Raw genomic sequence first — 13,183 nt, 5'->3', positions numbered from 1 at the left:
TGTCTATAATAACATTTCTATTTTCATTCCTATGTTTCTTCTCCCTTTTTCAGTCTTTGCAGTTAATTTTTATCTTTTTTTTTTTCATGGAATCAACTTTTAGCTTAGTTGATTCTATTATAGTTTTGCTATTTTATTAACCTTTATCTTTTTTTCATTATCCCATTTTATGTATTTTTTAAGATGAATGATTCCAATTTCTTCTTTGGATAACTTTTCTTTTCATACAAGCAATTAAGGTAGTGTATATTTCCTTTAAATAACTGCGGACAAAAGATATCATAGCAGGCCTGACTTCTATTCTTTGAAAGGCCTTCTTACAAGGATGAACCTTGGCTAGGAACCTGGATTTCGGGAGGGTTCTCACCATTAACTGTGCCTATACTGTTTGTATAAACACTATGGTTTGTTCTGAACACCTGCTTTTATCATAGGGATTGGAATTTGGGTTCTTGCTCAGCAAGGGGTATGCATTTGATCAGGCCCCAATGAAAGACCTGATCATTGGGTCTCTGAGATTCCCTGATTGGCAACATTTTGTATGTGTTCTCAGAAGTCCTTGCTGGATGATTTCAGTGTATCCTGTGTTATTCCACTGAGAAAGATCTCTTGGAAACTTGCTCTTGATTTCCCCCAAACTTTTCCCCCTGAGCTTTTTCAGTTTGCTTTTTGTGTTTTGCTGTAATAAATTATAGCTATGGGTACAACTATATGCTAAGTCCTGTGAAGCTTCCTAGGAAATTAAGCCAGAGGGTCATCTTAATGATCCCCAACCCGGTAACCCTTTAGTTTAATCCTACATAGTTTAATACATAGTTTATTCATAATTCATTACTTTCTAATTTTCATTGTGATTTGTTTTCTTTGACCCATTATTTATTTGGAAAGAGGTTTTAAATAATTATAGTTATTTTCAAATATTTATATTATCAATTTCTAACCTACTTGCATTGTGGTCAGAGAGCTAATATATAGTATTCTCTCTTGACATTTTTGAGACTTACTCCAGGCCTAGTATATGTTCAATTTTCATAAATGATGTGATGTGCTTGGGAAAAAAAGTGTATATTATCAAATCATTATTTGCAGATGTGAAGTTCAGGGAAGACAAATTACTAAAATCCCTCTTGCTGGATCAATTAGAAAAAAGTTGCCCCTTTTGGTATTTTCTATAGGGGCTTAATCACAAGGAACAACAACAGCCTGTAATTATTGGAATCGAAAGTCTAGGAATTTAAAGCAGCAAGAAATCTAATACAAATAGGTACCTTCAAAACAATTAGAAGTCCTGACAGATCACAAAGAAAATCACTGCAAGTTTTTAGGAAATGAAGCCATTGTAGGAATAACAAAACCGTCATGATGGTTTCAGCTTCCTGCAGACAGGAGATTCGCTGAAGACTCCGGTGCCTTTTGTGACATTGTAACTTATCATAAAAAATACATATTTGGTCTTCACCTCACTTCCTGGCACAGAGCTCCTAAAACACTTGGAATTTCCTAAATGATGAGAGTAATAATGTCTTTTGTTATTAATCACACCTGAATTTATGTTAATGAGGTGACCACATTATAAATTATAGCTCTAAGGATCACACAATCTCTTGTTTGATCATTTTCTTGTTAGATTTGACCCTGTTTAGCATTCATACTGAACTCTGGTTTCTATGAGTTCCATCAGGTTCCTCACATTTAGTATATCCACTGGTAGACTTTATTTAAATATTCTGTCTTATTTTATTTTTATTTTTATTTTTATTCTTGAGAAGTTTGTCAAGTTATAATTTATTTCTCTTTCTCCTTTACAATGTGTGAGCTCTGTATTTTTCTTTTTACTAGTGTTTACCTTATTTCCACATTCTCATATTCAAGTACATATTTTTCTATTATTAATAATATATCAACTATTCAACCATTTCTTCTGACCATAATGCACTATTTTCCTCCACAGATTCCCATACTTACGTCTCTAGAATGAAACCCTTCACTTTTATTTTCCCACCTATTTCCTCCAATGTCCGAGGTCATGCTAAGATAGTTTTGCATTTTTAGTTTAAGTCTCTTCCTTTTCAGTATGACTTAAATAAATCCCATCATTTATTATTATTAGTTTGGTGAGAGATAGAGTTAGAGAAAGAGATAGAAAGAGATGTATCTGACATGTCTTTATCTTTTCCTATACTTCATACTACATCTTTTCCAATCTTGAGGACTCTGGTTTAAGTCATGTGTTTTTAGGTAGAATACTTTTTTGAGTATTTTTTTTTTCAGATTGTCTATTACATAAATGATATATTCTCTATTCATAAATACTCAGGGAAATTTTTTTTCTAATAATTGTTTAATCATTTACTTTCCTCTGTAACCAGACAAGGGGTCCGGGCTGCCTGTCACTACTTGAGCCAATTAAGCAGAGACAGGGTTGAATCATATGTGAGTGTTTATTCCAATGATGCCAGCAGTATGGGAGAGCAGCAGGTCACCCACAAAAATCTTCTCTTCCTCTCCCCATAAGCCAGCTGCTTATATTGAGTAGAAGGGCAGAGATTATGTGGAAAAGTAAGAATTACAGGCATGGGAAAGTAGGCAAGGTATAATGATTATAGGTAATAGGGCTGGGGATCACAAAGGGTGGGCGCCTCTGGGACTAGATTGTTTCAGCCACAAGGTTGTAAATCTTTCCGTAATGATAGGCAGTTTTCAGAAAATGAGGATGGATTGCATCCTGATGTTAGATCTCGTGTCCCAGGGCGTACAACTCTCAGCCAGGTTAGAGTGTGCTTTCTCTAATCAGAACAGAATAATCACTGTTAACAGAGCATGATTACTATTTCTTATAATTATAACTAGTACCCAATATTCTACTTCTGACCCTAACACCTCCATCTGTTCTCCATTTTTTTCTTCTGGTATTACTAATATTGTTATATTAATTTGTCTGTATCTCTTTTCTAAGTACCTTATTTTGCCCCACAAGATTTATATTTCTTTGATCTTTTCTTCTGTTTTAATTCATTAATTCAAGTTTTAACAATGACTTTCTTCAACTACCATTCTGTAATAATAACTTTTAAATCTTTTTTTTAATATCCAGGAAGAATAAGTTAAGATTATCAGAGGGTTGGTACAGGAGCACATACCACTGTGTGTTTTAAAATATATGGCAGTTAGCATTTATGGTAGAAGTGCTTTCAGCTAATTCTAAGGGTATAATATCAAAGTTCCATTGCTTGAGGAGCTGGAATACTAAGTAAATTAGCAAGAAATTAGCTTTTGCGAGGAGTATATGATTTAAAAAAAACAACAGTAATTAAAGCTGGAGTAAAAGTAAGGATAGCATATTAAAATTTTGGCAGAAATTCTGTCATTAATATAGAGGCCAAAGTTCAAAATTAGATAATGAATAAGCTCAACTTGTTGCACTCGCTCTCTCTTTCTCTCTCTCTCTTAATATATTTGTATTAATTTTAGATGGAGAGGGAGAGATAGAAACATCCATCTTATCAGCTGCCTCCTGAAAGGGAATGAAACCCACAACCCAGGCATGTGCCTTGACTGGGAATCCAACTGGGATCTCTTGGTGCATTGGGTGAATGCTCAACCACTGAGCCATACTAGCCAGGCAACTTGCTGTTCTCTTTAAAGGACAGAATAGTACTCCATAATGACTGCTCTATTTGGAGAATGAGATGATGGTGTGTACCAAAAGATCCAGGTGTAGTATGAGTCTGAGAATCACACTGGTCCTTGTCTGCTTCTAGAATAAAATTGCCCTCTCAAACAACAACTATTGGATTTAAGGTTCCCATGGCAGGTGAGCAAGGATGGCTGAGGCACAATGTTTGTTTGCAAATGAGTGGATGGTATAATCTATAATAATAGTGGAGATAACCCATACTCAACAATTCCAGAGTCTTCCCTGCACATTCTATTTACAGGAAATGTAGAGACTGAAGTAGTCAGAGTGTACCATTTCTATGGATGTCTGAAATAAGATGATAGGTCTATATTGGACAGAGAAAGCAAAATGACCATGAGGAAAGTACAGCTCACAGAATTTTTAATGCTGCAGCTGCTATTTAGTGTGATGGGAGGAAATAAGCCACCCCGTGGTGGAAGCAGAGAATGAACTTGTCCAGAGCAAGAGAAAAATAGCCTGTGTGGGAAAAACTTGGTTCAAGAAGCATCTAAGTGTCATCAGTATTAGTAGAAAGGTCAGGAGAATGAATGTAGAGAGAGAAAACTGAAAAACAATTTGGAAAATAATAAATATCCTAGATATTTAGAGGAATTGCTGAAGTCACAAATACCAAGCTAGCAAGCATATTTTTGCTAAGAGAATCAGTGAGAGAAAACAGAAGGTCAATGTACCATTGTAGTAAAGATGGGTTTTCTTATCCATCTGACAGGAAGTACATGATTCATGTGTTGTGATCTGTGGCCATTTCTGGAGTTTTGATCATTTATGAATGTTATTTAATCATATTCATGATCTGTGTGTGGGGGATCCTATATAAATGATTAGGATTACTACAACATGTAGCTCACAGCTGCATCCAGTTTGTAAATAATTGAAGATTTTCTTGCCACAGTCTACTTCCCAGGTGAATTCGATATAGGATACATTAGAATAAAATAAAAAATTAGATCAATATAGTTCCATCTGGGCTTGTTATCATGTGAAGGCAATCTTGTAATGAAGAATACTCAAGAATGACATATGAAACAATAGTTTCTCAGGTTGATGAGCTCAGTAATGAATCACTCTGTTATTTCCTTCCAGGACTGATTAAAATAGCACTTGAGTTCCTGAAAATACTGAAGTGCTTATAAACGAAGCAAACAGATGTCTGGAGAAAAATAAGGCTGGGCCTGCTCTTACAGAGGTCAGTGTCTTTATGTTAAAACCAAATCTCAGCAAACTAATGAATGAAAGCATTTCTTTTATATTGAAGAATTCAGACTGTGTGAGGAAGCCTTCTCTTCAAGTGGGTTGATTGTAAATTCTATTTAATGTAACTGTATCAGTCTTTAAAATATGTTTATTATTTATATTATTTACATAATATAAATAATATATTATATATATATATGTATATATATATATATAATCATTCATTCACTCAAGAATTACTTAATAAGCAGCTACCTTGTGGAAGTTTTAGTCTTAATAGATGAAATAAAGTTGAATCAGATCTAGCCTTGACCATGTGGAGCACACAGACAGGAAGAAAATATTCATTACTCACCATAATATGGTATATTATGATATAGTTCATAAGAAAAGTATAAAGTATTATTAAAGTTCATTTTTTTAAAACTGGAGATAAATTAGAATAGGCTATTTTGAGGATGGGATAGTTGAAACAAACTTTCAAAAAAGGTTAAGATCTACTTACGTAAAAATAGGTAATACAGGAAGAATACCCAAGGGATCAAAGATATGGAGAAATAAATAATTAGAATTATAAAATTTGAAGAGACCCCAGGGAACATTTGATTGAGGTGGTGTATAAAATATCTTGAGCCAAAATAATCTTCCTTCTCTGAATTTTTGTAATATTTGATTAATACTTATAATATACTAGAGGCCCGGTGCATGAAATTCATGCACGGAGTTGGGGGGTGTGTGTGTCCTCAGCCCAGCCTGCAACCTCTCCAATCTGGGACCCCTGGAGGGATGTCCAACTCCCCTTTTAGGCCCAATCACACCGGAATCAGGTCTAAATGGGCAGTCAGACATCCCTCTCACAATCCAGGACTGCTGGCTTCCAACTGCTAGCCTGCCTGCCTGTTTGCCTGATTGCCGCTAACCACATCTGCCTGCCAGCCTGATCACCCCCTAACCATTCCCATGCCAGCCTGGTTGCCCCTAACTGCCCTCCCCTGCTGGCCCAATTGACCCTAACTACCCTCCCATGCCGGCCTGGTCACCCTAACTGCCCTTCCTTACAGGCCTAGCCCCTCCCAACTGCCCTCCCCTGCTGGCCATCTTGTGGTGGCCATCTTGTGTTCACATGGGGGCAGCCATCTTTGACCACATGGGGGCAGCATCTTGTGTGTTGGAGTGACGGTCAGTTTGAATATTACTCTTTTATTAGATAGGATTGCTTTATAGTTATATACCTGTATGCCTTTATGGGCCATTGAGGAAAGGAATTATGTATGTTTTTATATTCCAACAGACAGTGTTTAATATGTGGTTGGACAGAAAAAAATGTCAGGTTAAAATAAATATATGGAAGAGAATGGTCTTACAAATGGTGTTTGTGAAACACCTCCTCTACTTACTTTTTTGGGTGTTTTTTCCCCCCATATTGCAATAATAAAATTTGATTTCTTTATTTCTTCATTCTCCTTAGTTTCTTTTATTGATTTTATTATAGTCCTTAAAAATGCATATCTCATTACTTTCTTCAACTTTCATGTGACATGACATCATTTCCTTTATGCCCCTCATTAGATTATTTAATGTGCTCATCTCATTACACCTTTCCCATCTTGCATCTCATTACAGCCTTTAAACATGCACATCTCATTACACAGTCCTTACATATCTCATTGCATGATTCATTTTTGTATCTCATTGTCATTTCATTTCTGCATCTTATTACATTAAAACCTTCTTCCCATGATATCTTACATATTTCAAAAATTTATATACTCTCCTTTCTTTTATGGATCTAATTATACTTCCTCTCCTTTATGTGGCCAGCTCATTACAGTTTTCCTTTCACCCATCTCATTTCAGCCCTGAAGGATGCCCATCTTACAGGACACTTCCTGAGACAGCTCATTAAACTATTTCACATATTCACCTCATTACAGCTTTTTAACATATATGTCTTATTACATAGAACTCTTCATGAATCTTATTAAAATCTTGGAAGGTACATATCTCACTATCCTGTTGTATCTTATGCATCCTGTCACTGCATCACAAATACATATCCTATTAAAATATTTCTTTTTATTATTTTAATATGTCCCTTTATTATAAACTTTTTATTTGCTAATATTTCAGTACTTCACTAAATTTTTCATTTTTGTGTATAACAAAAATGACCACATCTGTTTCATGAAATAGATTTTCTTAAATAGTGTTTCATATGTCTTTAAATAACTATTATACTGATGCATCTCAAACTTGGTATAGTAGGGATGTTAACAGACAGGCAGAAAAATAAATTCAAATTACTTTGGGTTAATAATACATTTATAAGTATACCTGGGTTAATAAAAGTTAACTAATTAGTTAATAAAAATTAGCTAAATTTAAAAATTGTGTTTTTATTTCAGGACAATTAGAGCTTTTGTATATGCTATTAAAGACTATGCATATTCATGTAGGTCTGGCCTGCAGCATTTCATTAATGAATCAGCCACATATTCTAGCCACAGACCATATATTAACTGCTTCCAGAACTGTGTCCCATGGAGCACAATTTAAGAAAGGTTGCATTGTGATATTTTATATACATACATACATACCTATATACACATCTAATACAGTTATATGTTTATTTCTACTTATTTTACTTGCAGTCCTGAACTGATGATACTTGCATAAGTGATTCACAGATTAACACCCATTACAGTGGTTCTTCAACTTCGGTGAATAGCAGTGTCACCTGAAGAGCTTAATAAAAATAAACACTGGCCTCATCCTAGTTCAGCAAGGCTGGGCTTTTGTGTTCTTCATTAGCTATCCAGGTGATTCTGATAGACACCAAAGTTTGGGAACCACTGCCTTATTAAGTGATGATACATCCTATATAATAAAAGCCCAGCTACCTAAATGGCAGAACCACCAGAATGACCAGAGACCAGAACCACCACTGCCCCTCAGCAAGTGGTTAGGGGTGATCAGGTAGGCAGGCGAGTGGTTGGGGGTGATGAGGCAGTCAGGCAGAGCTCTCCAATCGATGGCCTCAAAGAAGGAGACCCAGGCCGCCAGCCACAGCCTGCAGGAGAGATGTTCAGTGGCTGTGACAGGAGGTGCTGGCTGTGGTGAATGCTGCAGGGCGGGGCTGGGCCACGGTGGCTCCTGAGCAGGCATGGCACCTGCAGCCTGGCCCAGGCCCCAGGGTTGCAGCCTATGCCCATGGCTTCTGCAGGGCTAGACTGCCACTCCTCCTATGATCCTGGACCCTTCCATGACTGCAGGCTCTCTGGCAGGGCTCGGCCCCCTGACCAGACTCCCCAGCTTGGCCCTGACTGCAGAGGAGCTGAAATATGCTGACATCCACAACATTGGGGCCATGATCGCCCCTTTGCACTTCCTGGAGGTGAAAGTGGGCAAGAGGCCTCAACCTGTGAAAAATGAGCTAGATGAGGAAGAGCAGCGGAGGAAAAGGCGCTGGGAAAAGAACAAAGTGGCGGCAGCCTGATGCCGGAGCAAGAAGAAGGAGTGGAAGGAATCAGCAGCGGGAATCTGAGTGGCTGGAGCTCATGAATGTGGAGCTGAAAACCCAGATGGAGGAGCTGAAGCAGGAGCAGCAGCTCATCCTGATGCTCAACTGGCATCGTCCCACCTGCATTGTCAGGACCGACAGCATTAAGACCTCCAACTCAGAAGGCAGCCCACTGTTGGAGCAGCTGGAGAAGAAGTGACTATTGGCTGGGAGGGGGAAGAGGAGGAAGAGGAGATGAGGAGAGGGAGATGGAGTAGGGTCCCAGAGGGCTCTTCCTTGCTGCATGAAAAACTCTTCAGTGAGGCTCAGCATAGCCAGCATCGGCCAGGCTTTTTTTGTGAAACTCAGATCAGCCACACCAAGGGAGGAAACCCAGGCTGATGAAACCCAGGACCAAGCACTGACCAAAGCAGTCCTGAGGGGGGCCTGTTCTACTTGGGGCCAGGTTTGCAGGAGGTAGACAGAAGCTCTGGGCCCAAGAGATGCCCAACCAGGCAGCTGTGGGCAATTGTTCAGCCTCTCTGCCAGGGCACCCACTCAAAGGTCCTCCGAGCAGCCATTGTAACCAAAATTAGGCTGAGTATGGAACCTTTTCATGCAGCAAGGAAGAGCCCTCTGGGACCCTTATCCTCCTCCCTCTGAGTTATAATCTGCCTGCCCCCAGCCCTGACCCTGATCCTGATGCAAGGCTGGAGAAGGGCACAGTGCCAGACCCTGCTGTACCCACCCACCATGGTCCAGCTCAGTCCTGCCCGGAGTGGCAGCCAGGGACACCCTCACTGGCCCTGCTGAAGTTGCTGTAGGCATGAGACCTGGGTGCTCTTCCACAGCACATACTCACTGAATGTTTACAGACTGGCTGTCCTGGCAGGGCTTTCAATTGCACATGGTTTTTATGCTTTTTTTAAAAATATGTTTTGTTGTTGTTTTTTTTTGTTTTGTTTTTAATATATTTTATTGATTTTTTACAGAGAGAAAAGGAGAGGGATAGATAGTTAGAAACATCGATGAGAGAGAAACATCGATCAGCTGCCTCCTGCACACCCCCTACTGGGGATGTGCCCGCAACCAAGGTACATGCCTTTGACCGGAATCGAACCTGGGACCCTTGAGTCTGCAGGCCGACGCTCTATCCACTGAGCCAAACCGGCCAGGGCTAAAATATGTTTTACAAAAAAGATTTTATACAAGCAATATACTAGTATAAATGGGTTTCTATAATCACTTGATGTGATACAGTATAAATATGCTATGGTTTGATTGTTACAAACAGATATTCAGCAGTTATGGCCATTGCATGTAACTTCTAAGTACTGTAGTCTCTGGGTGTCGGGGGTGTCAGAGGCGGGTGTGCGGTGCATTGCTATCCTGGTAAACCCTTCATAGTAGTCAGTTCTGTATCACCCAGTAAACATCACTCTTACTTAAAAAAAGAAAGAGGGAGGCCCAGGCTACCCGGTCGGTGGAGCTGCAGTGGGTGGGCGGGGCCTCCCTCTGCAGGGTGATCATTCTGGGGCCCCCACCATCGACTGCCCCACAGAGGGAGGCCCAGGCCACGGGCCAGTGATGCTGTGGCAGGTGTGTGGGGTTGGCCAGTGATCGCCCAGCAGAGGGAGGCCCAGGCCAGCCAAGGGATCACACCCCACGCCTGTCACCTGCAGAGGGAGGCAATCAGTGGTGGGGGACGGCGGGGAGAGACAGTGCTGCACAGATGGCAAGCAGTGGCAGTGGCGGGGGTGGGGTCAGCTGCCAGCAGCCAGGGGAAGAAAATCTCCAATAGGCCCTGATCTCAGGCCAGGCCTAGTACCCTACCCAAGGGGTCCCGGATTATGAGAGGGTGCAGGCCAGGCTGAGGGACCTCCCCCCTCATGCACTGGGCCTCTAGTAAAGACATAAAAACACATGGGCCCTGATCATGAACCTGTAACAACCCAATGACAATGTCTGCTTTCTTTGTCCTTAACCTCTACATAAAAATATGCCTGCTTATCTTCTAACTGCTAGCAATATATTAAAGCTATTTGCTTAGTGGTTGGAACACAAGCTATGGCATCAGACAGCCCTGGATTAGAATCTCCTTTCCACCAATATCTGATTATCTTGGAAAAGGACACACTACTTCTCTGAGCATCAATCTCCTCAACTGATAAATAGGATACTAATACTCTTTCATATTCTTAGTGTTAGGCAGAAATGAGCTTAGTACACAGAAAATTCTTATCACAATCACTTGCACAGAGTGCTTCCTCAAGAAATAATTACTATTATTTGTAACTTTATTTTGACGGTCAGATGTCACATTAACTTTACTATCTTTTGTAATTATTACCATGTACCAACTGATCCTCAGTTGACAAAAGTAAAGGATTACATGAAAACACAATTTCCCTACGTGATCCTCAAGGGAGATTGTCTGTCTGTGCACTAAGAACCTTGAGAGGCCTTAGCATATATGGTAGATTACCAACCTCCTATATGATAGAAATCCAGAAGTTATACATTCATACACGCATTAAAAATGAGGTGGTAGTGATCCAGAGGACAGAAAACCTTAGTGCATGTCTCCAAAGGTGAGTAGTAATTTTTAGACAGTTATTTCACTTCTAACAGAGTTCTTATCACCTATGCAAATGACACTAATAATCATTGTCACAATCCTAGAAAACAATTGTAGTTGTCACATAAGATCATCCATTTGCATATTAAATATACAAAATATTTAATACAACCCTAGAAAAGGGAAATTGTCATTATTCCCCAGCATTTATCAGAAAAGTTATCTCTCAGGAGAACCTCAGTTAATTACAGGTATATTTACAGTATGGCCTCTAGATAGCAAATCAGCTCTTTTAACTATTCAAATTGATTATTTGAGGAGTTCAAAAAAATCAGCCCTAGAGATTCTGATTCACAAAATCTTAGATGAGAACAAGACAAGGAAATTTTGTAAAAGCAACCCTTCCCCATCCCCAAGATGATTTAGTAAAGCTGTCAAAGAACCCAAAGGAATGGTTCTCTAACTTGCCAGAACATTGGAATCAACTGAAGAGCTCTAACAACTACTAATGCATGAGTCCCACAAAAGGAAATTCTAAATTAATTGATTTGTGATGAGGTCTGGGCATCAGAAGCTTTAAAAAACCCTTAGCTCATTCTAATGTGCAATAAGCTGAATTGCCACCACACTTTTAATTCAGAGGACCCCGTGGCTCTGAATCTGTTCTTCATTTGAAACAGGGAGTCAGCTTAAAATCTATTTCTAAACGATCAGTCTTTTTAAGAATTCCCAGCATGATGGTCTCCTTTGCAACCAGTCTTTCTTCCTAATTACTCTAGCGCTCTTTTGAAAATATTGACACCACCCTGTTCCTTCTCAGAAGTATCTGCTCCTGTAATTAGGTAATTTCATGATTTAGAGCTAGAAACAACTTTCTTTCACAGGCCTCTCTGTTTCTGCCAAGCACCTACCATCCTGCTGGCATATAGACCTTACTGAATAGTTGGTGGCTGATTGGCTAAACCCAGGCCACGAGTATCACCAAGTTCAGATTTTTAATTAGGTATAATGATCAGAATTAGTATTTTTACTAGTCTACAAGAATCAGAAGCAAAGTAAAAATGTGGCCAATTTTCTTTACATATTCCAGACTTCAACTGAGAAATGTGTTTCTACTTCATGTACTTACTTTCAGAAGGCATCTCCATATTCTGAGCTCCAGGTATTACTTTAGATTAATTATAAAGGGGAAGATGCATTTTCTCTTAATGTTAGGATTATATTACATCCAATTAGGAAAGACATTGGCAGGACCTAGTCTAACTGGTTGTAGAAAACTATTTCCAAGCTTGTTTGTCTTTGTTTTAGTTTATATTTCTCTATCTGATATAAACTAGATTAATACACTGGCCTTACTTCATAATGTACTGTTTCTCACAAATTATCAGGGATGGTTCCCCAATACTACAATCTTACCACAATAGCACAAAAACAACATAATAGTAAATATCCTAAATGAAACATTAGTAAATGCAATCCTGACTCAAAATAGTCAGTGGTATAATCCTAAATGAAAGTAGAAACAAAAATAAAAAAACATTTTATAAGAAATAAAAGGGAAGCAAAAATATATTTAATAAGGAATAAAATAATTAGTAGTATACATCAAATCCATGGTCAAAATGAGACAAATCAAATGCCTTATAAAACATTTGATAGAAGTAATATGCATCACTGATACTTTAAATAATTCAAAAATAAAGAAAAATAGGGAAAAAAACTAAAATACTCATTTTGAGGAACTGCTAGTGGCATTTCCATTAAAACTAAGAACAAAGTAAATATGTTTGTTTAATTTAATAAATTTTTATTGTTCAGATTATTACAATTGTTCCTTTTTTCCCCCCCATAGCTCCCCTCCACCCAGTTCCCACCCCATCCTCTGCCCTTACCTCCACCCCACTGTCCTCATCCATAGGTGTACGATTTTTGTCCAGTCTCTTCCCACACCCCCCCACACCCTTTTCCCCCCAAGAATTGTCAGTCCACTCCCTTTCTATGACCCTGATTCTATTATATTCTCCAGTTTATTCTGTTCATCAGATTTTTTATTCACTTGATTTTTAGATTCACTTGTTGATAGATATGTATTTGTTGTTCATAATTTTTTATCTTTACTTTTTCTTCTTCTTCCTCTTCTTAAAGAATACCTTTCAGCATTTCATATAATACTGGTTTGGTGTTGGTGAACTCCTTTAGCTTTTTCTTATCT

The 13,183-nt window shown here is 38.7% G+C and overlaps 1 pseudogene across 1 annotated transcript; it reads left to right on the top strand.

Moving 5' to 3' along the window:
* The first annotated feature begins 8,138 nt into the window (after positions 1-8,138).
* Positions 8,139-8,613, top strand: LOC308239116 (jun dimerization protein 2-like; annotated as a pseudogene). The gene has a single exon. The product of its transcript is annotated as a jun dimerization protein 2-like (transcript).
* Positions 8,614-13,183: the final 4,570 nt, after the last annotated feature.

Source organism: Plecotus auritus (genome assembly GCF_963455305.1).
Source record: "Plecotus auritus genome assembly, chromosome: 1".
NCBI lineage: Eukaryota > Metazoa > Chordata > Mammalia > Chiroptera > Vespertilionidae > Plecotus > Plecotus auritus.
This window is presented reverse-complemented; position numbering and strand designations above follow the sequence as displayed.